Source organism: Macaca fascicularis, chromosome 2 (genome assembly GCF_037993035.2).
Source record: "Macaca fascicularis isolate 582-1 chromosome 2, T2T-MFA8v1.1".
Taxonomy (NCBI): domain Eukaryota; kingdom Metazoa; phylum Chordata; class Mammalia; order Primates; family Cercopithecidae; genus Macaca; species Macaca fascicularis.
The window spans coordinates 177,712,102-177,736,714 of NC_088376.1; the positions used below are offsets into that span (position 1 = coordinate 177,712,102).

The 24,613-nt window shown below is 37.0% G+C and overlaps 1 long non-coding RNA gene across 1 annotated transcript; it reads left to right on the forward strand.

Annotated features, from left to right (window-relative positions):
• The first annotated feature begins 11,953 nt into the window (after positions 1-11,953).
• Positions 11,954-22,551, forward strand: LOC123571762 (uncharacterized). The gene is made up of 3 exons (XR_006695971.3): positions 11,954-12,381; positions 17,597-17,726; positions 20,391-22,551. It is a non-coding gene; the product is annotated as an uncharacterized lncRNA (long non-coding RNA).
• Positions 22,552-24,613: the final 2,062 nt, after the last annotated feature.

Sequence of the window (24,613 nt, forward strand, 5' to 3'; positions counted from 1 at the left end):
CTTTCGTACATCACAGGGTCACCCTTTTGTGAGACTGGTCTCCAGTAGAGGATGCCAACTAGTAATCGTTACATACTGAACTTTCATCAGAAGACTGCGAGTTACCAGCGAGACTGGAGACTCGCAACACACACACACATACACACACACACACACACAGAGATTTTAAAAAGTATTTATCTTTTAGTGCTCTAAACTATTAAGCCCCATCTTCAGCTGTAATTTTTCTCAAAAGCCTGCTTGTCCTGTTCGTCCAGTTCTTCTTACATTAACAATATTCTAGAGTAGAACTCTTATACTATATTTTTTTTCTCTCTCAAAATAAGTAGTTTCTCCCACTTAGTTTAAACATTAACATTTCATTTGCATCTTATGAATCAACAGGAAGGCTATCGCTAGGAGGCAAATGCCTTTTAACTCTATATTCCATGAGCTAAGTTTGGCTGAAATGCTAGCATTTCCATGGACTCCTTTATAATTCCTTTAGGGAATTGTTTTCTTTTTCACTGTGGCTATAGGTGGGGCATATTAGAATAAATTGTCCTAACAATATATTTAACCTAGGCCCTCGAACCCTCTATCTGACCTCCTCTATTTTGCAGTGGGAGTTTATACAGCCTAATTGTTTAAAAGTAGATTTGCAAAAGGAAGACTGATTTGGGCTCTGATACTAACTGTATGATCTTGGTCAACCCATTTAACCTCTCTAAGCTTCAGTCTCCTTTCTTGTAAAAAGTGGTAATAGTGCTAGCCTCATGGGATTGCTGTGAGGATCAAATGGGATCAAACACACAAACACGTGGAATTCTGGGGGCAACTGACAATACAAATATGTCCATATTATACTCATACACATAAACATGCATATATATATGTGCATATGTATAATATATATTTGAATGCATAGTCCATTGTTTCCAGAATTGTTTTTAGAAAGGAATGTGTCCTAGTTTAGGAAAATGCCTTGATAAACCACTTGGAATAGTAACTCCAAAGGCTATTGGTCATAAAAAAATAATGGTGAAACTGCTCTATATTAAACAAAATAATAACCATTAAAATAGAAATTTGGCCTGGGAGTGGGGGCAAAGGCAACCACACAAAGCATGAGTTTAAAAATGTTCAAAGGTCGTTAGATCTATTAATTAGCAACACTTACATGTTAGAATATTCTAAGCAATTTATATGAATTAGATGTATTCCCCTCATAAAAAGTTATTGAAGGAGGTGCTATTTTCATCTTCATTTTACTCACGAAGAAAGTAAAACCCAGAGACTTGAAGCAACTTTTCCAAGGTCACCCAATGATTCATAGCAATGGTAAAGCCAGGGTTCTACCCTAGGCATTCTTATTCTTGAACTGAATTCCAGTCTACTTTGCTCATCGCTATCCACTTTGCTTATCAAGAATGCATAACAATAAATGTATGGCTTTTTTGGTGGGGTGATTGATTTAAACGTAAGTTCTCTCATCCTTTCACATACATTTGCATTAAGGAAATTTACTAATGAAGCAGCACACCCTATCTGCATAGGCCAGGTACAGTGCATGTGAGATGACAAGACCATTTCTAAACTGAAATAATGTAGCATAAGCAAGAGCTCAGAGTTAGAAATAAACATGAGAATGTAAGCTCCACAAAGTAATATAATAGAATTTATCTTTCAAAATCTAGTCAATGTGGGATTGGATCCATCTTACTTAATTCTTGAGAGGAAGAGTGTTTCCAGCTACATGTAGATCACAGTCACTTTTGTTACAATTGAGAATACATAGTATTCCAATAATATTTATTGTATAGTTTAGTCATGCATCAGAGCATCATAAGCGTACATCTTGCTGAAAGGGAAAAATGAATAACATTTATCCAGGGGGGAAAAATTTCACGTTACCTGGGACATGAGAAGAGCTTTGTATTTTAAGTATAAAGGAATTCATCATCAATCAGGATGATATGCTCAAAGCAGTGACATGGTACCAGAGGCAAGTTTCCTACTTAGGGTCTGTTGAGATCAGGACTCAGGATTCCCAAGGCTCAGGCCAGGACCCCTTCCCTGTACTAAAATTTTAATCCCATCAGTATGTGACAACATAGTCAATTGTGTGTGCATTTGAAGAATGGAAGTAGTTTTTCTCCCCTTATTAGTCACCACAAAATTTCCACTGGAGATGAAATTTCAACAAAGATAGTTTTGGAAGGTGAAAACATTTGTTCTTACCACTGTATATCATTGTGTTTTGTTTGCCTTCCTACTCCTTGAACAAAATTGTATACAATTCAAGCGCATGCAACAAATCTGATTCACTCTTCTCTCCTTCAACCCTCACCTACGGTGAGTACATGTTCAGCCATACTTTAAAAATAGATTGGACACTTGATAAATTTTTGTGAATGAATGATAAGTGATGAGAAAAAATACCTAATAGAATATAAACCTTCAAACAAACTTACAAGGGTTCATGTTATGAGAAGATGAAAGGGGTATCCATTGGGTCTTCAATGATTGGTCTAGGCAGACTAAGGTTTAGGAAAGGCAAAAAGAATGAGTCAAGTCCTAGTCAACAAGGTGATAACTTTGAAGTATAAAGTGAGGAAACAATCTACGGGAGAAAGACTGTACTAAATTATGTGCCATCAATTAGAATAAAACAAAATGGCCCATGCTGAGCACAGAAACCTGATTAGTAAAGGTTCTAAGTGACCAGGCAAGGGCTTAGGCTAATGTGCTGATGACAAAGATTGAAATAACGGCCTAAGTGGGATTTATATTAAGTCTAGGAAGATATACAATTTTAAAGAGGCACAGAGATTACATCTGTATAATATAAATTTCTGTTTTTTTCTAGACTCCAAGTTTTTTTAAATAAATGATTTCTAATGTTATTGCATTAAATACACATGGAGGACCTCTGGGTATATCTCTTCCTGAGTCCATTGAATTTTACTGTTTAATTTCAATTGTTAACCGTGTCGTCTGTCAATGAATTAATACAATTCTGCAACTCACCTTTTCAATAATGCTAGCTAATAAAGACATATCACTGAAGCTCAGGAGAGTAAAAACTTTCAAAGTCTATGATAAACATTATGTTCTTATTTCACAGAACGTTCAGTCTGGGTACAAAAAGAAATGCATAGCTATTTCAGTTGAACTAGAAATCCACTTAGTCATTTTCCTTCCTGTCTCAGACATGAGGAATGAAGAAAGAATTTAGCTACGCTATTTGACTATGAAACTTACACTATATAAAATGAATTTCAAAAACTCCCAGTGTATTAAAAACTCATAATTCGTGGGTGATTTCAGTAAGTGCATAAATGTACGTACAAAAAGTGTAACAGTCTGGGTTTACCCCTTAACTTGAGGGTTTCTCTTCCGAGTGTTCCCACTTTCAACTGAAATAAGCAGTTCTTTTAGTTTTGAGTAAGTAGAAAATGACTCAAGGTATGGTTATTTAAATGTTTGATGCTTTAAAAGAAATTCCAACTTGAATTATATGTTTTCAAGAAGTTTCCCAGAGTTATCTCTAATTTCTTTGATATATATTGATTACCCATTGTGATCTGCAATAGTTCTATTCAGGAATATGAGGTGAATATATAATGACTATAAAAATATGAAAATAATATATATTTGATTTTCTAAAGCAAAAACGTCACCTTGGATCTAATGGATTTCTAGAAAGTCAAATTAATTAATTAATTACTAGGCCCTAATTATCCATACTATTTTCCCCTTAAGTAAGATAGTTAAGCTTGCAGGAAAGTATTAACAAACGATTGTTGGACAAATGTATGTTTTTGCTCCCTAAAGAGCAAAAACTTTTTATTATTGATTAGCAAAAAAAGAAGTATTAATAACATGGAGTCAAGGATCATTGATCATATACTATAAGCAAGAACTTTTGAATTTTAATATTTTTCAGGGCCTTAGAACTATCTTAAGTGAACTGTTTTCAATCTTTAAAAGCAACCCTTTTTCTTCTAATATGGGAATACTCTGAAGTCCAGTTTTATATTTACCCCTTGTTCAATTTATTCAAATCATGGTAGTCTCCTCACTGCTCCTAAATGTACTTTGCATACTCCAACCTCAGTGCCTTTGCACTTCCTCTTTCCACTCCTTGGAACTCTTTTCCCCAAGTTATTACTGTAGCTTACCTCCTCATTGAAGCCTTCCATAAACAAGTATTTAAACTGTCAGTCCCAGCCCCCAAATTCCTTTTCCTGCTTCATTTTTCTCCATAAAGTTTATCACCATATAGCATAACATCCATTTAACTCATGTAGTTTGATTATTGTCTGTCTCTCTACCATAATGAAATCTCAATGAGGGCAGAAGTTTGTGTCTGTTTAATATTCTTCCATATGTTTAAAATAGTCACATAATAGACACAGGAGACTATTGGATTCAAAAAGTCAGGTTCATGAATACATGAATTATTGTGCAAGGTAATTAATAAGCTGATAGAGGTGGGGCTGTTTGGGCTGAATCTTGATAAGAAGCCTGAGGTTTCACCTCCTCCTGTAGACACTCTAAAGGTTTCCAGGACAGTTAGATAAACCACTGGAATAATCTAACTACCTCATATAACATATGAGGTAAGTAATTGAGGTCCCAGGAGGCAGAACACTTAACCAAAATTAACATAGCTATGGGTACCATTCTTGTTTAAATGCAAACTACTTCTTTCAAGTAGGGTAAATATACAAGATACCCTATAACTTTTAAGTCAAATTCTTAGTATAATAAGAAGACTGGATGCATATCAGACACCATTAATCAATTTCAAATATGGCACATTTATCCAAACTCTTTTCAGAGCAAACATTCTGAATGATGTTCTGTATAACATTTCACTAAGGCATGATTATGGATGCAGTACCAATATTGCAAAGTCTACAGACTTAGTTAAGTATTAAAGAATTTAAGCCTCAGTGTTCTTTATACTTTGTTCCTTACCGGGTGAATTTGGCAAAATTATAATTCTAAGCAATGTATTCCACAAACATAGATGATTCATAACCTATTCAGCTCACAGTGCTATAGGACAAATATTTAATTTAATTTAATGTCCAGCGTTTTAACATTACGTGGAGATGTTTAATGTGTTTACTTTTCTTTGTAAGGGAAAGAAATTTACTTAATAATTGTACCTCAAGGTGAAAAGCTTGTGAGAAAATGCAATACATATAAAACAGTTATATAAGACAATGCATAAAAAGATTTATAAACATGTATGTGCTTTCATTGAAATCACCAGAATTCTGTGATGTGTTCTAGATGACAAGGAGGTAGATGAAATTATTTCAGACCTTGGCTTCCGGTTTTAAAATGCTGTTAAATCTAGTTAATTGATATACCTCATAAGGAAAATTATTTGTCTTATTATGGAGAATGGCATCCAAGTTTTAGAGTGAAACATCCTGTGCAAGAGTGGTTAATGTATCCAATTAGAAAAGAATTTCTAACTGGTTGCAGTGGCTCACACCTATAATCCCAACACTTTGGGAGGCTCTCTTGAGTTCACGAGTTTGAGACCAGCCTGGGCAACATAAGGAAACCTCGTTCTTACAAAACCAACCAAACAAACAAAAAATTAGCAGGGTGTGTTGGTGTGCACCTATAGTCTCAGCTACTTGGGAGGCTGAGGTGAAAGGATTGATTGAGCCCAGGAAGTGGAGGCTGCAGTGAGTCGTGAACTGTGATAGTGCCTAGGCAACAGAACCAGTCCCGGTCACACACACACACACACACACACACGCACACACATAGAATCTACAAATGGTATACTTCTCAAGTAATTTTTCTAGAATCAAAGACATTTCAAAAAGTGCATAGTCCAAGTTTATTCCTTGGATTTTTCAGGCCTGAGGCAAATATCGAGGCCAGGATTAAATGAACACTAGATGTAACCTCTGAAGCCAAAGGAACTCCAAGGAGAAGCTTGAAATGCACATAAAGAGTGGGAATCACATCATTTAGCCAGACTGAGAAGGTGGGCCTTAGTTACTCACACCAGTAGCTTTGTCCCACACCAGAAGCTGAGTCATCTTCTATTCTCAAGCTTTCCCTCCTACTGCCTCCAGCTCCTCAGATCTTCCCAGAAGGACTCAGAAAAACTCCCAAATTGCTCTATCCTGAGGTAGCTCTACCCCGTCTGCATAAATTCCCTCTGTGAAATTTAAGTTGAAATAACTTCTCCTAGTGATGATTTGTCCTTCCAGTTTGAAAATGATCAACATCTCTTCTCTCCTTTCTTTTCTTCCCAACTTAATGCCTTGCCTTTGGCCCGTTTTGTTAAGACTTACCACGTAGAATTAAATAATAAAGCCATGGGCCGGGCGCGGTGGCTCACGCCTGTAATCCCAGCACTTTGGGAGGCCGAGGCGGGCGGATCACAAGGTCAGGAGATCGAGACCACGGTGAAACCCCGTCTCTACTAAAAATACAAAAAATTAGCCGGGCGCGGTTGTGGGCGCCTGTAGTCCCAGCTACTCGGGAGGCTGAGGCAGGAGAATGGCGTGAACCCGGGAGGCGGAGCTTGCAGTGAGCCGAGATCGCGCCACTGCACTCCAGCCTGGGCGACAGAGCGAGACTCCGTCTCAAAAAATAAATAAATAAATAAATAAAATAAAGCCATGATAATTTATGAATGAAAGAATGATCAGTGAGTATATTGTGGTCTGTGTGCCAATGAAAGAAAGAGATGTCCAAAGAGAGATGAGTCATAGGTCAGAGAAACAAAAATAGAGTAAATTAGCGAATCTTAGAATATAGGCCAAGAAAGAAATTTAGCTCTTAGTATTTTCCCATTACCTCCTCCTCCCCTCTTTTCTTAAAAGTTAAGGAGACATTATTTTAAAAGTTAAGGAGACATTATTTATTTGTATTATCCCAGCCAGCCAGCAGGAGTCTGTTATCAGGTAAGGATTTTTTTTTCCCATGGTTTTTGTAATGAAAGTAACAAAACCCAACTCTACACAGCCTAAGCAAAAGAAACAAAGAAGATGGGGGCCGGACGCGGTGGCTCACGCCTGTAATCCCGACACTTTGGGAGGCCGAGGTGGGCGGATCACCTGAGGTCAGGAGTTCAAGACCAGCCTGGCCAACATGGTGAAACCCCATTTCTACTAAAAATACAAAATTAGCCAGGCATAGTAGTGTGCGCCTGCAATCTTAGCTACACGGGAGGCTGAGGCAGAAGAATTTCTTGAACCCAGGAGGTGGAGGTTGCAGTGAGCCAAGATCGCACGCACCATTGCACTCCAGCCGGGGCAAAAGGAGTGAAATTCCATCTAAAGGAAAAAAAAAAAAAGACCGATGAGGAGGGGACTTACTGGTTTAAATCACCAGGAATTCCAGAAGTGTGTATTTGTTTAAGCATAGCAGGAGCCAGGCATTTGAGCAAAGTTGTCAAGGCTCTTTGTCCTTCTTTCCATATTTTAGCTCTACGTGCCTTTGGTTGTCTTTATTTTCTCAATTTTCTTTGCTATAGCCGGGCTTCCTCTCTACTGAAAACATGGTTACCTGAGGATCTGAGCTTGTAGCCACAGAAACTGAAATCCTTAAGAAAGAGAAACTTCATGGAAACGGTTTGATTGGCTGTGCCCATTTTTTGAACAATTTACTGTGAGCAAGAGGATCCAGTACCGTGATTGATCAGGTAGTCCTATGTCCACCCCTGTAGCCAGGGAGCAGGAGGGCATCATGTATGACAGCCCCTCAAAATCACAGGGACAGAAAGCCATTCCCCAGTGAGCACACAAAAATGACAGACATCCACTTCATTTTCCTCATATTATTTTTAATTGATTCTTAGGACTAGGTTTTTCCATTCCGATTGTGCACTACAGGACCTTGTGATTAGCAAGGGGGAAAATAGAAATATACTGCAACGTGGGAAACCTAATTTTATTTTCATCCTTTCCTATTTTAAAGGGCTAGATTATCAGCTCAGAGGGAAGGAGCGCATTATTTGCAGGTACCAGATAATGTTTTTTCTCCTTACTATCCTATGCACTATGTAATTATGTGGGGAATAACAGAAGCACTGGTGTTGTTTTATACTTAGAAATATGTGAAATAAAGTGACAAAATAAATATCTGAGGTATTTGCAAATACATTTATTTCCCCTAGATATAAGGTCAATATAAGGTACACTCAAACGATTTGACAATACAAGGAGATTTTGAAGGTGAGTTACTCTTTTAAATTTTATTATAAAATTTTCCATCAATATGCCAACTTCATCAGTTTGCTGTTGTCCTTGCTATCAAGAAACAAAAAAGTAGATTAATAGCCAGAAATTCATATCGGTTAATCTTTTTGATTCAACTATCCCTGATTTCAGTCTTTGAGGTATGTTTTCAGTTTTTGCAGTCATCAAAACAAGTGCCTGCAAACATTTTCAGATGAAATAAATCAATATTTTGGTCTTCTTCTTCAAGAAATTGCCAACTCTTAGGAATGGTCATTTTAAGGAAGGAGCTGCCCTCAGCCAGTCCTAAATTATTCTTTTCATTTGATCTAACCACACTTAGTTTAATCTGTCTATCTTCTTCAAATATAATTATTTGAAGAATAATTCAATCCCCACTCCAGCCTTTATTCATTATCCCAGCTTTCTCCAAAAATTACCTACTCTCCCACTTTGCCTCTACAATATTGCTCCAGCATCTCTTCCTCCATGGTACAATTGTATGCCAGAGGCTCTCCGGAGCTGACTGTGCACATCTCTTCTCAATGCAGCCTCTGGTGATGTCATGTTGGCAGCTTGAAATCTGCCACTGTGGCATTATTTGTGCCCTGCAGAAATTGGAAATTGTCAAATACTACAAGTAAAGGCTTTTTCTCTGAGTGCTGGTTGTTAAATATTTATTAGCACAATACTGTCCATGGAGCTAACTTTTGTCTTCACTGGCCACTCTAACAGCAGCAACATAGTGCATAACAGCCTGAGTTTGGTGTCAGATAAACTGGAGTTTGAGTTCTGGCTTACCTACTTAGAATTTGTGTGACACTGAGAAAGTTATTTCACCTCTCCAAGTCAGTTTTCTCAAATAAAATAATACATGCAAAGTCACTGGGACAGGAAAGTGCTGATTAACCTTAGTTGTTTCTCAATAGTTCTTAATCCTTCATGTCTAAGCCATAGAAAGTTTCGATTATCTATGACTGCAGTTGCATGTTATATTTGCTCTCTCCTTCACCATTAAAACCCCTCAAGTTTTAAAAAAGATCATCATCATATTTTGTTTAGTGTGTTTGGTAGGCAATGAATCCATATTAAATTCTGCTTTAGGGCATATTGGTAGAGTAAGCAGACAGTCAGGCATGTGTGCCCAGTGATGCTTGAAATGCATTTAACAGAGTATAAAGATATCAGTGACTAGTGAAGAGAACAAGAGATTAAGAGCAAGGATGCCTAAATTTCAATCTCAGCACACGGCATATAAAAACTACACAAATTCTGGGATTAGATAACTATAATTTTAAATCCCTGTTCTGTCTCTATCTGTGGAGCCTTCATCAACTTTTTGACTTTAGCTTCCTCTTCTGTTGAGTGCAGTTAAGAGTAGCTTTGTACTTACCCTGAAAAGTCGTTATGTGGGTCAAATGTATAAAAGAATGTTAAATGTGTGAATAGTAGTCTCTGAATAAAAGGTGGCTATTATTCTTCCACTAGTTGATTGCTTGGTTTAATCTTCGTAAGCTTCATAGACTTTAACTATACCTATAAAAGAGGGCTGGTTTGGTGCTCTCTTAAGAGGCCTCCTTGTTCTGAATGAAATTCTTTGTACTTAAAGGCTTTTATTCTAGAAACAGAAGTCTTAATGCCAATATTCTTTGGAAAGCAAAAATCCCTTTTTTCCAGTTCCACTACTCCCAGCCCAGGCCCTCATCACCTCTCATGTCTATACAGCAAGTTTAAAACCAGTGTTCCTGCCATCTGGCTCTTCTCTTTATTCTCCAGACCTCCCCTGCTTATCTTAACACAGACAGACAGACAGACACAGACAAATTTGATGATGTCACTTCCTTTCTTTAAAATCTCTACTGGAGTCATTTAATCTTCACAATGAAAGCTACACTTAATAGTAAGATCTATACAGTCCTTGACATTCTTGCCCCTAGTTGTATATTTGCCCCTTTTTGGTTTCACAAAACATATCACAGCACTCTGTCATGAACTTTACGCTTCACTCACTGTTTTCTAAACATAACATGGCAGCCTTTCTCAACTGTTTAATTACATATGTGGTTCCCTCAGCCTGAATGTACCTCCCACTCCCATCCCTTTGACTGGGTTACTCCCACTCATATTTCAAGACTCACCTCACATGTCAAATTGTCTGTTAAGCCTTTCCTGATCCCCCCAGGCAGTGTTAGTCACTGCTGCCACTATATTTCTACAGCTTTAGCACTTATCTCTTTGATATATTTATCTGTTTACAAGTGTGACTCCTCCACTAAAACAGTGACTCCTTAAAAGGGATGTACCACAAGTCCGGAGTCAGACTGTCTGGTTTACAACCCCCTGCATCAACACATTAGATGTGTGAGTTTGAGGAAGCTTCTTAGCTTCTTTAATCCTCAGTTTTCTCACCTACAAAATGGAACTAATATGCTGCTGATCTCAGATAATCCTTATAATATTGAAATGAAAAAAAAAATGCATGTAAAGCTCCTACCTCAATGTCTGGCATATATTAAGGGCTTAGTTAATATTACAAAAAATGATGATGATAAAGATGGCTATAATGGAAGAGATAGTAAAGCAGGGGGAGGAGAGAAGGTGATGCAATAGAAACCTCATTTATGTCTTTGGCATCTTGGCCTCTTTCCAATGTCTAGCCTGTAGTAAGTGCTCAGTGCATGTTTGCTGAATGAATGCTTGTGTGATACAACTTTACAACACAACCAAAATGTCAAATTCCAGCTCTTCTCTCATATCTGATTCAATGAAGTTGAATTAACTTTTGGGATGCCAGAAACTCAAGTTCTAACAAAGAGGAGAAATTAGATGAGGAAAAAAGAGTATGGGGGAGAGAAAATGGCAAGAGCTGGGTTGGAGGTGCAGAATATAAGTATACAAGTCAAACTATTCTCTTTCACAGCTTTGCCTCAGCATTTTGGTTGTTTTTATTGCTGGGGACTGAAATAGGCTTTAAAGAAAAGAGTGAAGATGTGCAGATTCCAAATCTAGACAGCAGCCCCATCATAGGCACCAACCCAGGGTCTAAAGACAGTCAAAGCAAAATTCCTTTGATGTGCTCGGAGAGCCTGCAGGCAAAATAGTAACTCAGCAAGGGGTTGGAATGCAAGTGGCATGGAATGAAAACGTGTTTTCCTGTTACAGGGTAGAAGAAGGGAGGGAAAGACAAACCTCACCAATTAAAGAAATCCTTGGATGGAAAGGATTGGAACATTGGGAGTGGAAGTCCACATTAGCGGAGTAGTATGTTCTGAAGGCATTTGAGCAGATGAAAACCTGATACACGGGACATAAAACCTGAGGAAGATTATTTCATGGGTACGGTAGAAACGGTGTCGGAGAGAGTAAATTGGGCAAGGGAGAAGAACGGAGGAGAGGGAGAGGGAAGTGCTGCTGAACTTATTTCAAAGAAGAAGAAAATGATCTCTTGTTTTTCATTAAATAATAGATGCTCTCCAGGCCAGAGTCGCGGCTGATTCTGTTTTGCGCTCAGTGGAGGAAAAACCAAACCACACCAAAAAACAAAACGGGAAAAGATGAGCGTTTCCGTTTCCTCCTCCCTTCCTCCAACCGAGGTCTTCCTTCAGCCCCAGGGCCCGCGAGGGGGAGGCCTTTTTCCTCTGCTGTCCGAGACTTGCGTCCTTCCGGGGCCGGGAGCTGCCCGAGTTGCGTTTGGTCCCGAGATTGGACAGACAGGGAAGCTGGCTCAGCCTCTCTCTCCCTGGTTTTCTGTCTCCCTCGTTTTCTCTCTCCCTGGTTTCCTCTCTCCTCTTCCCTCCGCTCCTCTTCTCAGCGGGCACTTGCTCTCTCGCGTATCTCCGAACCCGGCGGTTCGGAGCAAGGGCCGTCGATACTTCTGGGGGATTGGGAGGCTTCCAAGTGGTACCCCAATCCTTCCTCTACAAGGAACCGTGTCTTTATGAGCGGAGAGTGATTTCGATGGCCGAGGACCCTTGTCCTGCATCCCGCGGAGCTGACCCAGGACCGCTGGGTGGGCGGCGCTCTAGCCCTGCACGCGCTGTCTCCCGAGCCTTCCAGGAGGAGGCTGGGGCACCACCCGCCGCTGGGAAAACTATGGCTCCTGCCTTGTATAGAGGAGATCTTGGTCAGGTTGTGGTCCACGCAGATCGTCCTGGGATTCTGTTCCTCCAAGTGAAAGGTCAAAGTTCTGCCTTGTTAATAAATAATAAGTTGCTGACTCATTTCAGGGAAGTGGACAGACTGACTTTGGTAAATGAGTGTCACAAATATGTTAAACAAAACTAGCAAATACAGGCCGGTCTCTTGCCATTATCATTGGCAAGGCGAAGTCCAAGGTTTTCCCATATATTTTCCTGGGGATATTCCTCGTACCTTCCACCCCAATCAACCTGTATTATAAATGGCACTGTATTCTTGATAGTGTTGTTTAGAAACGATGATTGCACTTAAATCAACAATCTAAACCTACATTAAATTAAATACAACTGTTTTTAGTTAAAAAGAAATCCTCAGCAATCAAGAATGCATAACTTCGCAAAGGCTAATAATTGAATTGCTCCTCTAGAAACTGTGAACAGGGTTGTGAAATGCATGACTACAGCTGAGTGGATTGCACAGTGAAAGGTCTGTTCAAGTCTTAGGGCTTCTGGGGGAGTGTTTTGTATTTAGGTGAGAATGCTGATCTCTGCACAATTGATACATAGAAAGTAATTGAATTGATGTGGGAAACAAAATCATAAGAAATCCTTTGGCAATATCTGAAAGGTAGCATTTAATTCTCTGTCATTCAAGAAAAAGGAGCAGTTCAGCTTTCAAAATGTATCCACATTATACAGTCAGCCAATAAAGTATAATCCCCATTCAAGCTATTAGAGTACAACATAGGGTGACAGTGGGATTTTTAGCTTGGTTAAAGCAAATAAAATACTGTAGAAGGAATGAAATCAAACTTGTTGAAACTTGGATTTGCAGAAATATAAGGCAGCTTGGAGAAGATGAATTCAGGTGGAAAATGACCTTTTGATTATGTTCAGGAAGACATTAGAATGTCAGGAGAAACGCTAGAAAGGAGATTTATTACCATAAGCACAGTTGACAAGTTCCATTTCGTCAAGTCTCTTGGATGGAGGAAGGAAACCAGCATTTCAGGAGGTGATTAAAAGAGCTCTGCAAAGTCTTCAGTAATCCAGGGAGACCCAAATATAGAAGAATTCTGTTGCCCCTAGTCTCTTTAGAGACTCGAAGAACCCTGTTCTTGGGTTTCCACCACAGATATGCTTATTCCTTGTCAGAAAGTTTGTACTAGATACGTTTTATGAATTATAAGATGGACTGGACCAACATATGTGTGTATCTTACTTTAAATAGAAAATTTCTCCCATCCCCTCTTCCTTATTTCTCTTTCTCTGTATTTGTATTTTTACATAAGTATATATGTATACGTGTGTGACTATATATGTATATATGTATAAATATATAAATATAAATATATATATATATACACTGCATATACTCTTTTACATTTTGAAGTCTGCCTTCACATTCAATGACTCATTGGAGACACACATCTACTTTTTTGTGGTCAACAGGTCTAATATTAGAATTTCCATTTTAAAGATGAGGAAATGAGGATAAAATAAGAGAAGTGATGTGTCTAATGTCCTTTTCATTTTGCTACAAGACCTTTCACAATATTTGTGATTCATAAGCATGAACTAAATCCACGTGAGCCTCAACACATTCCCCTTTCATGACCATTTTCCTTCTCTTCTTTTCAATTTACATATTTGGTTAAAATCCTGTACAATTTCAAAAATTCTGCATATATACCAACTTTCTTTGCTTTATTTTTCTCATTAGCCCTTATGACTATTTAACATACCTTAAATTTTGCATATTCATCTGTTTTGTGTGTGCCTTTCTGCCACGGAAAATACACTCCAAAATATAGGAAATTATTTTTAGGGGTAATTATTTTTAGGGGTAGGGGAATACTATTTTCTGCTGTGCCTCCAGTGTCTAGAAAAGTGCTTCACAAATAGTAAACACTCCATAAATATTTGTTAAATCAAGCCGTGCCTGAATGACTCCTTACAAATTGTCCATTTGGATCTAATTACAATCTTTCTGCCAATGCTTTCTGTAAGGAAAGAGTGGTATTAATTACTTGCAAGAAAAATAATGAAAGTAAGCTCATTGCTAGACTCTTGATACTTGATGGGGAAAACGAAATTCTTTCTTTGTTTTCCTTAGTTCTTTCTGACTATTAACAAAATGCAGTGTTTGGAACCTCATGTGACATGGCCAAATGATGCTTCTGCTAAGGCAAGAAAATTTTTTATGAGTCTCATGTCTTTACTGTCTCCTACTCCCCATCACCTCGCTCTCATGTGTATATAAACTTCAGGCAATATCCCTTGTCTACGACCAGCCAGGAATGTATTTTTCCTGGACCAGTGCCTTGCACTTACAATCTTTCCAGACTTTTCCCTTCCTCATTAAGTTTTACCTGTCCCTTTTCCCATTTCTTCCACTGTCTACTTTCCTTATTGTTTTAGCTTCCAAGATAATACATTTCAATTTTGTTAGAATCAAATAGCCTCAGAATTGGATGGACACACAGTACGGTTTTTCTCTCAGTACAGCAAATCTTTTTTTACAGGATTGACAAGTGAGAAGCAGTGTAGGTGAGAGCTCACTCTCTGGACACAAGACAGATGTGCTTTCTGCCTTTTACAAAGTTTAACCTTTTAAACTTCAGACTCTTCATGTAGAGAATAATGACAAAGCAGTTCTCATCTCCTAGGGCTGCTGTGAGGGTTAAATGGGAAAATACAGTCAGAGTGCATGGAATAATTCCTCGTTAGTAGTAAGCACTAATAGATATTAATTAATACTGGTAACATCCTTGATAAATTATCTTTCAGATTCCATTTCAGTGTCATCAGTATTGGGGAAGGAGACCACTACTTTCTTGAGTTAATCAGTTCTTTGTAAGATAAATCGTCCAACTGCTATTAAGATTCTTTGTCATAGCCTAAATCTATTTCCTTATAACTTCTGTCCATTGGTTCTTGGTGTTTACTTAGAAAAATATAGATCAAATGTGTGTCATCTCTTTGATAGGTCAACATTTAAGATTTTTAAACAGAATTATTATGGCCTATCAACATCTACTCCATTGCAACCTAAGATTTCCCAGTCACACCAACTGTTGTATGTGTATATATATATACATACACACACATATATATATAGTGGTTTCCCACCCTAACACCAACCTGACTGCTCCTCTTGTGATAAACTCCAGTTTACCTGTGCGCCTCTTCAAGAGTAGCATTGAAATTTGATGCAAGAACCCAATTGTTATCTAATGAGTACAAGCCACAGGGGAGATATTATCTCTCAAGTTCTGGACATTGTATTCTTAATGGAAGCTGAGATCTCATTAGATTTCTTAGCAACCTTGTCACACAGTTGGGGGCATGTCTAGCTTGTCAACCAAAAGTTAGAACTCCATGTCTCTTTCACATGAATCACTGATAAACTAGCCTGTTCTGTACATGAGTAACTAAGAATGTGTCTAACACCAAGGTCTAGCATTTTTTCCCACTAAATCTCACTAAGGAAACTTCTGGAGACAATACCTTCAACCTGCTCTTCACAGACTTTCTTTTTCCCTTTCAATACTTATGAATGATGGTATTCACAAAAACTACAAATGCCCATAGGCACACCCATGATTATTTGGAATTCTCATCTGCCAGTTGTAACTCCACCCTTTACTCTTCTGTGGAAAAAAAGCATATCAGAACTCAAATGAGTCAACTAATGAACTAAATTCAAAAAGCAATGGCCTAAAGCTTTTTGAAGAACTTAAGTGAAAATCTCTATTATATTGGGGAAGAAAAGAATTTCTTATGCATTGTCAAAACAAGAAACAAGGCACAAAAATAAAGAAGAATCTAACATATTTGACTTCATTCGGATAAAAACATCACCAATATATCATAAAGAGAATGAAACATATTTGCAAAAAATGTAATGGACAAAAGACTAGCACATTCACCCAAATTATAAAGAACCCTTCTAAATTACTAAGGAAAAGATAATGAAATAGAGAAACGGCCCAAAGACTAAAACATGTACTTCATAGAAGAAGAAATCAAATCGAGCAAAAATCACGTGAAAAAGATTAGCAGTCAGGGAAATGTAACTTAACACTCAGTGAGATAGCATTTGATGCTTACTAAACTTATAAAAATGAAAATGACTACTAATGCCAAATGTGAAGGAAAAGTTACAATAATGAGAACTCATGATCTGCTGATGGGTACGGTTTTATTTAACATAACAAGAGTTCCAAGTGAATGGTCCAGTTTTAGAAATGGCTTCTTCTACACAATCATTCAAGGATCAATGATTCTTTTATCACATTACTTGGTCATTTTTTAGGTATTGTCTATTTTTGCATGTTCTACCAGCTGGATTGCAGGCATGTCTGTGTCCCAGAGTATGGGAAGGGGAGAGAGAATACAGAAAGTATATATCAATTTTTTAAGGCCTAGACCAGAAAATGTCTTACCTCCTTTTCACGAGACTCCATTAGCAAGAACTGAGTCACACGGCCACAAATGACTGTGAGAAGGCTTATAAATGTCTTCTCCAGCCCTTTATTTTTTATGAAATAAGAAAGGAGCAGATAGTAATGAGCAATTCTATTCCTAGAGATTTGTTTCCAAATGTGGACTAGGAGTTGTTGTTCAAGAACAACATTCTTAGAACGTAGAAGCATTGTTTTTGTAACTAAAAAAACCTGGAAATAATTCAATTACCTGTCAACAATAGACTGAATAAATGAATTGGGGTATACAATAAAGACTATATATAGCCATGAAAATAAGATAGTGTTATAAATCAGTATAGATTAATGCTGTAGCTATGCTAAAAGATAAGTGAAAAATATACACAGGATGATACCATTTGCATAAAATTAAAACGGGAAAAAATTGACAATATAATATTTAACGATATCTATACAGATGATAAGCTGAAGACCAGTAAGATAATGAAACTACAGAAGTCAAGATAATGAGTCACTGTCTTTTGAGAGGAAGGAAGGAGGTGAGACTGGGAAAGGCACTCAGTACAGGCTTTCCCCTATTTCCTACTTAGAGGTGATGACATCAGAGTATTTCCTGCATTTTAAAATGTACAGATATGTTTGCTATAATTTTCTGTGTATATATTGAACAACAAAACTTTTTCTAACAAAACAAATTTAAAAAGTAAAAAACTTTAAAAATCGTATATTTTCAGTATATAAGAAGCTACTTGTGACATGCAATTGGCAACACAAGTATCAAGACAACATAATTGTTGTTTTCCTACAGGATGAATTTGCAGTGGAAATTTCAGCTATTCTGGGCCCTACTTCGGTGAAGATATTTTGGGGATGTTGAAGAATGGGTGCTTCTTCCATCACATGATGCAGGCTCCTTCTTTCTGTCTTCCATCTTCTGGGTAAGTCAATTCATTCTGTGCCCACTTGCATGCAAATCATACAACAGTGAACAAATTTATTCAAGCATATAAAAACATTCCGATTTTAAAAAGTAGCAAGCTACAGTGGACTGAATGTTCGTGTCCCCCAAATTTTACATGTTGGAATCCTAATTCCATACACAATGGGATTGTATTTGGAAGTGAGGCTTTTGGGAGGTAATTAGGTCATGAAATGGAGCCCTCATGAATGAGGTTAGTGTCCATGCAAAAGGGACCACAGAGTGCTCTCTTGCCCTCCTTTGCTACGTGAGGAAATAAGAAAAGGGCAGTCCACAATAGGAAGAAGGCTCTCCCCAGGACTCACCACACCAGCACCCTGATCTTGAACTCCCAGTCTCTACAACTATAACAAATATAATTTTTTTTTCTTGACTTTAAGCCACCCAGTCTGTGGTACTTTGTCATAGCAGCTCAAACTGTGACAAAAACATATGTCAGTGTTCTCATCAATTCCTTCAATGCAGCAGAGTGATAAGAATATGGTTCTAGAATCAAGGTGGCTGGGTTAAGATCTTGGTTCTGCTCTGTCACCATAGACAACCTTCTTAAGATATCTAAGCCTCCATTTCTTCATCTATAAAACGATAATTTAAATAGTACCAACTCTACAGGGATATTGTAGGGAATAATATAATATATAATGATTTTACACGTGCCTATTTTATAGTAGGTGCTTTAAATGTTGTTAAAAAGTACAACAATAGAAATTCTTTTCAGTTAGCAATTGGTTAATACCAAGATAGTAGAAATATCACATACTGCATGGCCAAATATAGTCTTTTAAATTTTGTGCAAAAGCTAGTTCGAACATGTGGTAGCCTTGGTATGTAATGGGCACTCAATAAATCTTAGCTCCCATTTACTGTAAGGTATTCAGAAACTTTGTCCTGTTTCTTTCAATATGTTATTACCTATGAGTCTAGTAATTAGAGGGAAAAGTTATAATTAGGACATAGGCTAGAGAAAGTCAATATCTCTATGGTGTTGTGAGTTTTTGTCTTAAAATTTTTGCTGTCTTGGAGTTCAGACTTTTAAGTGGTCAATGATGTAAGATAAAATTATGCAAAATTAAATGGGATAACTATTTGTAAGTTTCTAGTACTGTAACAGCATGTTATAGGAACTTAGTACAGTTAACTTTTTTCCTCATTTGGAGTTGCTTTAGATACTGCATAAAACATTGTAAAATATATCCTTAATATATTTTTGTCTTTGGAGTTTGAGTCTGATTTTTGGAAATAGCTAAAAGCCACTCAGAGCCAAGTATGGTGAATAATGTGAGTGAACAAGTTGTATAATACCATTTTTGGTAAAAAATGAGGTATTATAAAATTAATGAGACTTTTTCTTGTATGGTTTATAAACTGGCTCTGAAGGCAATTCTAAAAACATGTTCCACACATGGTTTAGGCAGTGACAGTATCTTTGGAATAATTTTAAAGACTGCTTTTTATCTTGTCAGGCCATGTTGACATCAGCCATATGCAGTACAGCTATATTAGTTATTAAAGTGTTGAAATAATTCTCTACTTATTAAAAGCCTTTGTCTTGAATTCCCCTAAATATGATTCCTCCAACTGCACAGCTGCTTCAGCCTCTAGACTAGGTTAACCTGTGGTATGCAAGGGGTCTCTAACCCTGTTTTAATACTACAGCAGTATTGATTCTGATTGGGATGTAGAGCTATTCAGTTTGCTAATTATTTTGAATGTCACTACTGCCTGTCATATTGTCTCACCAGCAATTTTATTGCCTTGGCATTACTCATTTGGATGTTAAGCATGGGCAGCTTGAAAAACATCAACAACAATAGCTTTCTGGGATGACTAGAACAGAAAATTAGTCGCTCTTCTCTGAAATACCTGATCATGGTAGAAATTCTGTTCTTAATCAGGTGCTACATGAAGCAGATTAAGACTTCATATACCTCATGTCAATAAACAAATGCTTTGTCACTGCAGGATAGACAGAAAATAAACCTGAATACTTCTAGAGTTATTTCCAACAACCTCATAATTGTTAAAGCATTCTAATTCCAGTGATAATTCCATGGGATTTCTAGGTATGATAAAAAAAAAAAAGTAGAATAAATTCCTTGATGCATATAAGGCAGATATTACAGATCAATCAAATCTAGAGATGTGGTTGGAAAAAAAATCTTTACAAATCCATTTAGACATTTATGGTCCATTTACTTTCACAATTTTCAGTTGTTCCCCATTGTACTCATTTCGTTGATATTTTTATTGGTCACAAAATGGTGATTGCTTTATTTTTGTCATAAAATCCCCACCTTACTGACAATTTTCGATTAGAGTTTCACTTAGCATTAATTGAAATTGCTAGCTATTGACATCATGTGATCATACATTCAGGTTGCTGCAGCAGTTTACCTACAAAAATCCCAAAGAAGTCTTTTAATGACGTTAACACTGTATTATAAATGGCGAGTTCATGACTTTTTTTCCGTATGTTTTAATGTTGGAGGTGGGGCCTGATGGAATTGTTTATATCACTCAGTTCACATGAGATCTGGTTATTTAAAAGTGTGTGATACCTCATTCCCTCTCTCCTGCTCCTGTTCTTGCTATGTGATGTGCCTGCTCCCCCTTTGCCTTCCAGCATGATTGGAAGCTTCCTGAGGCCTCCCTAGAAGCAGATGCTGCTATGCTTCCTGTATAGCCTGCAGAACTGTAAGTCAATTAAACCTTTTTTCTTATAAATTACCCGGTCTCAGGTATTTCTTCATAGCAGTGCAAGAATAGCCTACTACAGTGAATAAGGGAACTATCTGGGTATAGAAATGACATTCCTGAAATAGTTTCATCAGTTAAAATTTTGGAACTCTTGGCTGCAGGGCCTGTGGTAGCCATGCCAAGAGTGGGGTTTAAAGCAGTCAAGCGCCCCATCCCTCCCCACTTAATTTTTAACTTGTGAGAACTAGATGGCAAACAATATGCACAGGTTTGGGGTCTCTTTTTTTAAGATCTCTCTCATTTTAAGAAAAAGAGACACTTTACAAGCTAAGGAATGAAACAGTGTGACAAAAATGCCAAAGTCCAGACTGACTCTTTCCCACAATGCTTTGAAATAGCTGGTGTAGACTAATACAACACGGAGAAATAAATGGAAACAGAAAGATTATTTTATGTATATTGCCATAAAGGCAATAAATAAATACTTTGCTTGGTTTAGAGTCTTTGTTACAAAGTCATGGAGCCCAGGCAATAATATAGTTCTCAACACAGCGGCATGCGGAAGTACTGTGAAGCACTATGCAACTTTGCTGGTTTCTTCTCTGGGATACAAATTTCATGTTTATTTTAACAGGTAATAGTTTCATAACTGAAAAAAGAATCAAGCAGAATTGTATTAGTTATTTATTGCTCTGTAACAAATTACCCCAATACTTAGTGTGCTTAAAACAAAAGTAAACATTTGTTATCTCCCTGGGGGCCACAGTTTGAGGGTGGCTCAGCCATACTGTTCTGACCCAGGGATTCTCATGAGACTGAGTCAACATGTTGGCTGGGACTACCCTCAGATGGAGGCTGGGCCTGGAAGATTTGCTTCCAAGACGGCTCACTTACATGCCTGGCAAGTTGGTGGTGCTTGTTGGCAGAGGCCTCAGTTTTTCCCTGTGCTGGCCCCTCTTTTGTGCAGCTTGACTTTCCTTGTGACACGGCTGCTGGTTTTGTTCAGAGTGAGCAAACCCAGAGAGGAGAGATGGTAGAAGCCATGATTTTTATAACTTTGCCTCAGAAGTCACATTCTGTTACTTCTTCAATATTCTATTGTAAACACATCAGTCTTATCACTCATTGTGGGATGGAACTATGTAAGGACATGAATACCAAGAAAAGATTACAGCCCAGTGCGGTGGCTTGAGCCTGTAATCCCAGCACTTCAGGACGCTAAGACATTAGGATTGCTTATATCCAGGAGTTCCAGAACAGCCTGGGAAACGTAGCAAGACCTCTTCTCTACAAAGGACCTGTGCCAGTAATCCCAGCTACTCGGGAAGGTGAGGTGGGACTATGTGTGCATGTAGTCCCAGCTACCCAGGAGGTCTAGGCTGCAGTAAGCTGTGAATCATGTCACTGTACTCCAGCCTGGGCAACAGAGTGAGACTCCGTCTCAAAAGAAGAAAAAAATATATATATAATTTTGGGAATCATCTTGGAGGCCAGCTACCACAAATATGAAAAACTTCAATGTAAATAGCATGCACTCAAGGGCTGAACAATGGTTATATTTTGTCTTCAGTTCTCCATCTTCCTTATAGATTTCATTAATATTGTATCTACTAACATGACCTCATTTAATTCCCACCACAAAGAACTGTAAGCAAGACAGATTATTGATCTCATTTTCACATGAACAGATGGAGGCTTAGAGTGATAGGTAATTTATACATACTAGATTACACATCTAATAAGTGATTGAATTAGGAGTCCAATTCACTGCCACTCATTGATTTCTATTTAACACAATGCAATAAAAGACAAATAAATTGGCAGACTGCCACTATTTAAGTAATAAAGTATACATAGAAAATGAGGTGGAGTTAGAGGGTTTATGCTCATGTCTTAGATACTACTCAGATCTTGCATGAATTTCTCTCAAAATTAACAACCCTAGCTGTTAACACCTGAGCTAGACTACCTAAAATACCTTCTAGCATTATTATAATGATGCCCAGAACCCAGTTTAGTAAGTATGATTGCTCTGAGTGTTGGTTGCTATTATGAGGGTCTGAAATAATCATTTGAATTAGGTTTTAGTATAAAGAGAAAGATGTTTATTTAAAGTTGCGTTTTGGTTTTTGATTGGATATACTGGCACAGTAGAGTACAGAGAGAATATTCACAATTGACTACTGTTTGTGAAACAGAAAATAATTATATTTTATCATGCATTAATAATACCTATAACATTATTTGAAAGACAAATCTTTATGTTTACTTGCAATTAATTTGAAAGTATGTTAAAAAATTAGATATGTGCTTATGTACATGAACATATTCATGTCCATCTCTCAAAGCAATTCTAATAAACCATTTGTTTTTCTGATATAATTTCTGTACTCAGCTCTTAACCACCTACCTTAACAAAAAAGGAGCTGTGGTTTGGATACTATTCAAAAGAATGACAATAGTAATCTTAAAATGTGTTTAGTTCCTAGTAATGTATTAAGAAATGATGATTTATATTAATGCTACTTAGCTATGACATTTCATAGCATTTTTTAAAAGACAATTTACTTTCTCTGTTGTTTGAATTATACTGAACTTTCAATTTCTACTACAGTAAAGGGAAGACTTGGCATAAATTACATTAAAAAAAGGTAATATTTAAAATGTAACGAGTATGCTTCATGCTAGACACCGTGCTGCTTTATGTGTTTAATCTCGATGAAACTACCTAATGACTCTGTGAGGTAGATCTAATTTTCTCCATTTTATTGATGAAGAGGGTGAGACTTGAGAGGTTAAGGAATTTGGGATTACACAGCTAATAAATGATATAGCAAGCCAACCTCATTCAAAACTTCAATATATTATTTCATTAATTACACTTCTCTTGTACTCTTCAAATCATGAATAAATGTGTGGCCAGTAAGAGAGAGGTAATTAAGAGCCTTGTACAATGAGAAAATGGTTCTGTCTAGATAATGTACAAATGGAATTGATTTTATGTTTAAAGAAAGCAAAAAAGAAAGAAACAGAGAACAAAAAACTAAATATATAAACAAAGAGTGCTCAAATATAGTTAATAGTAAACTAGTCAGAACTTAATTTTCATTAAAATTAAAATCCTATTTGAATTTGTTCCTAACTTTCTAAGCTATGATTATAGGAGCCAACTATTATAACATGGGAGTAAATGTAGCATCTGTGTTTTTGAGATACTGCCTGTAATTACTGGTAGGGATAGGGATATTAGGAAAAAAAAACAAAACTCAGAAGATTTATTGCTGTTTCTTTATGAATGGAGAACTAAGTACAGATTACTTAGAGTTTGCTTAAAATATCAACGAATTAATATTATTGTAGATTGTTTATTTTTCCTGTGTTCCTCATACTAATGTAATGAAAAGTATTTAGAAGGAATAGGGAAAGAAGAGGAGAAAGATAAATTCAAAACCACAAGCTATATCTCACAGAAGTAATTTCTCTCCCGACCAACCCTAGTTTTTTTATTTATTTAAGTGCCTGCTAGTTGGTGTCCATAATTTCAGATATTTTGTGGTAGAATATATGCAAACTGTACTTTATTCAAGTATTTATTTTACAGGAATATGCTTAACGCTATTAGCAATTCATCTGCATGTATTCCCACTGCATTTGAGATTCAAGTATGAACACATATAAAAATAGTGTCAGATGACTATTAATTAATTGTTTAAAGAATCTTTTCCCTCTTCAGACAATAATTATTTGACAGATTATATGGATTCCCAGTTTGCAGTTATAATGTCTTTTCCACTGTGCTAATGCTACCCATAGCTCATGTGTCATCTTCCTTCACTTCCTTCATAGTCCATAGTGTCTTACTCTAAACTCTTGAAGCATGATTATTTGTCATATTCATTTGTGTCAGATTTGTTTTTTATTTAAATTTCATAAACAGGGTTACCACCCTTCAGATCACAGGAAGTTAACTGATATATTGAATGTATACTTTAAAAAGTACTCCCTGTTGAGGCTTGCAATTAATGTTTGTTGAATGAAGTAACAAAAACGTGGAAGTCATTTAGCTAACATAAAGCCACTTCAGAACTTTTGTTGATGTTATGCACTTTAGGCCAGTAGAAAAGAATAGAAACATATATTAATTTATTA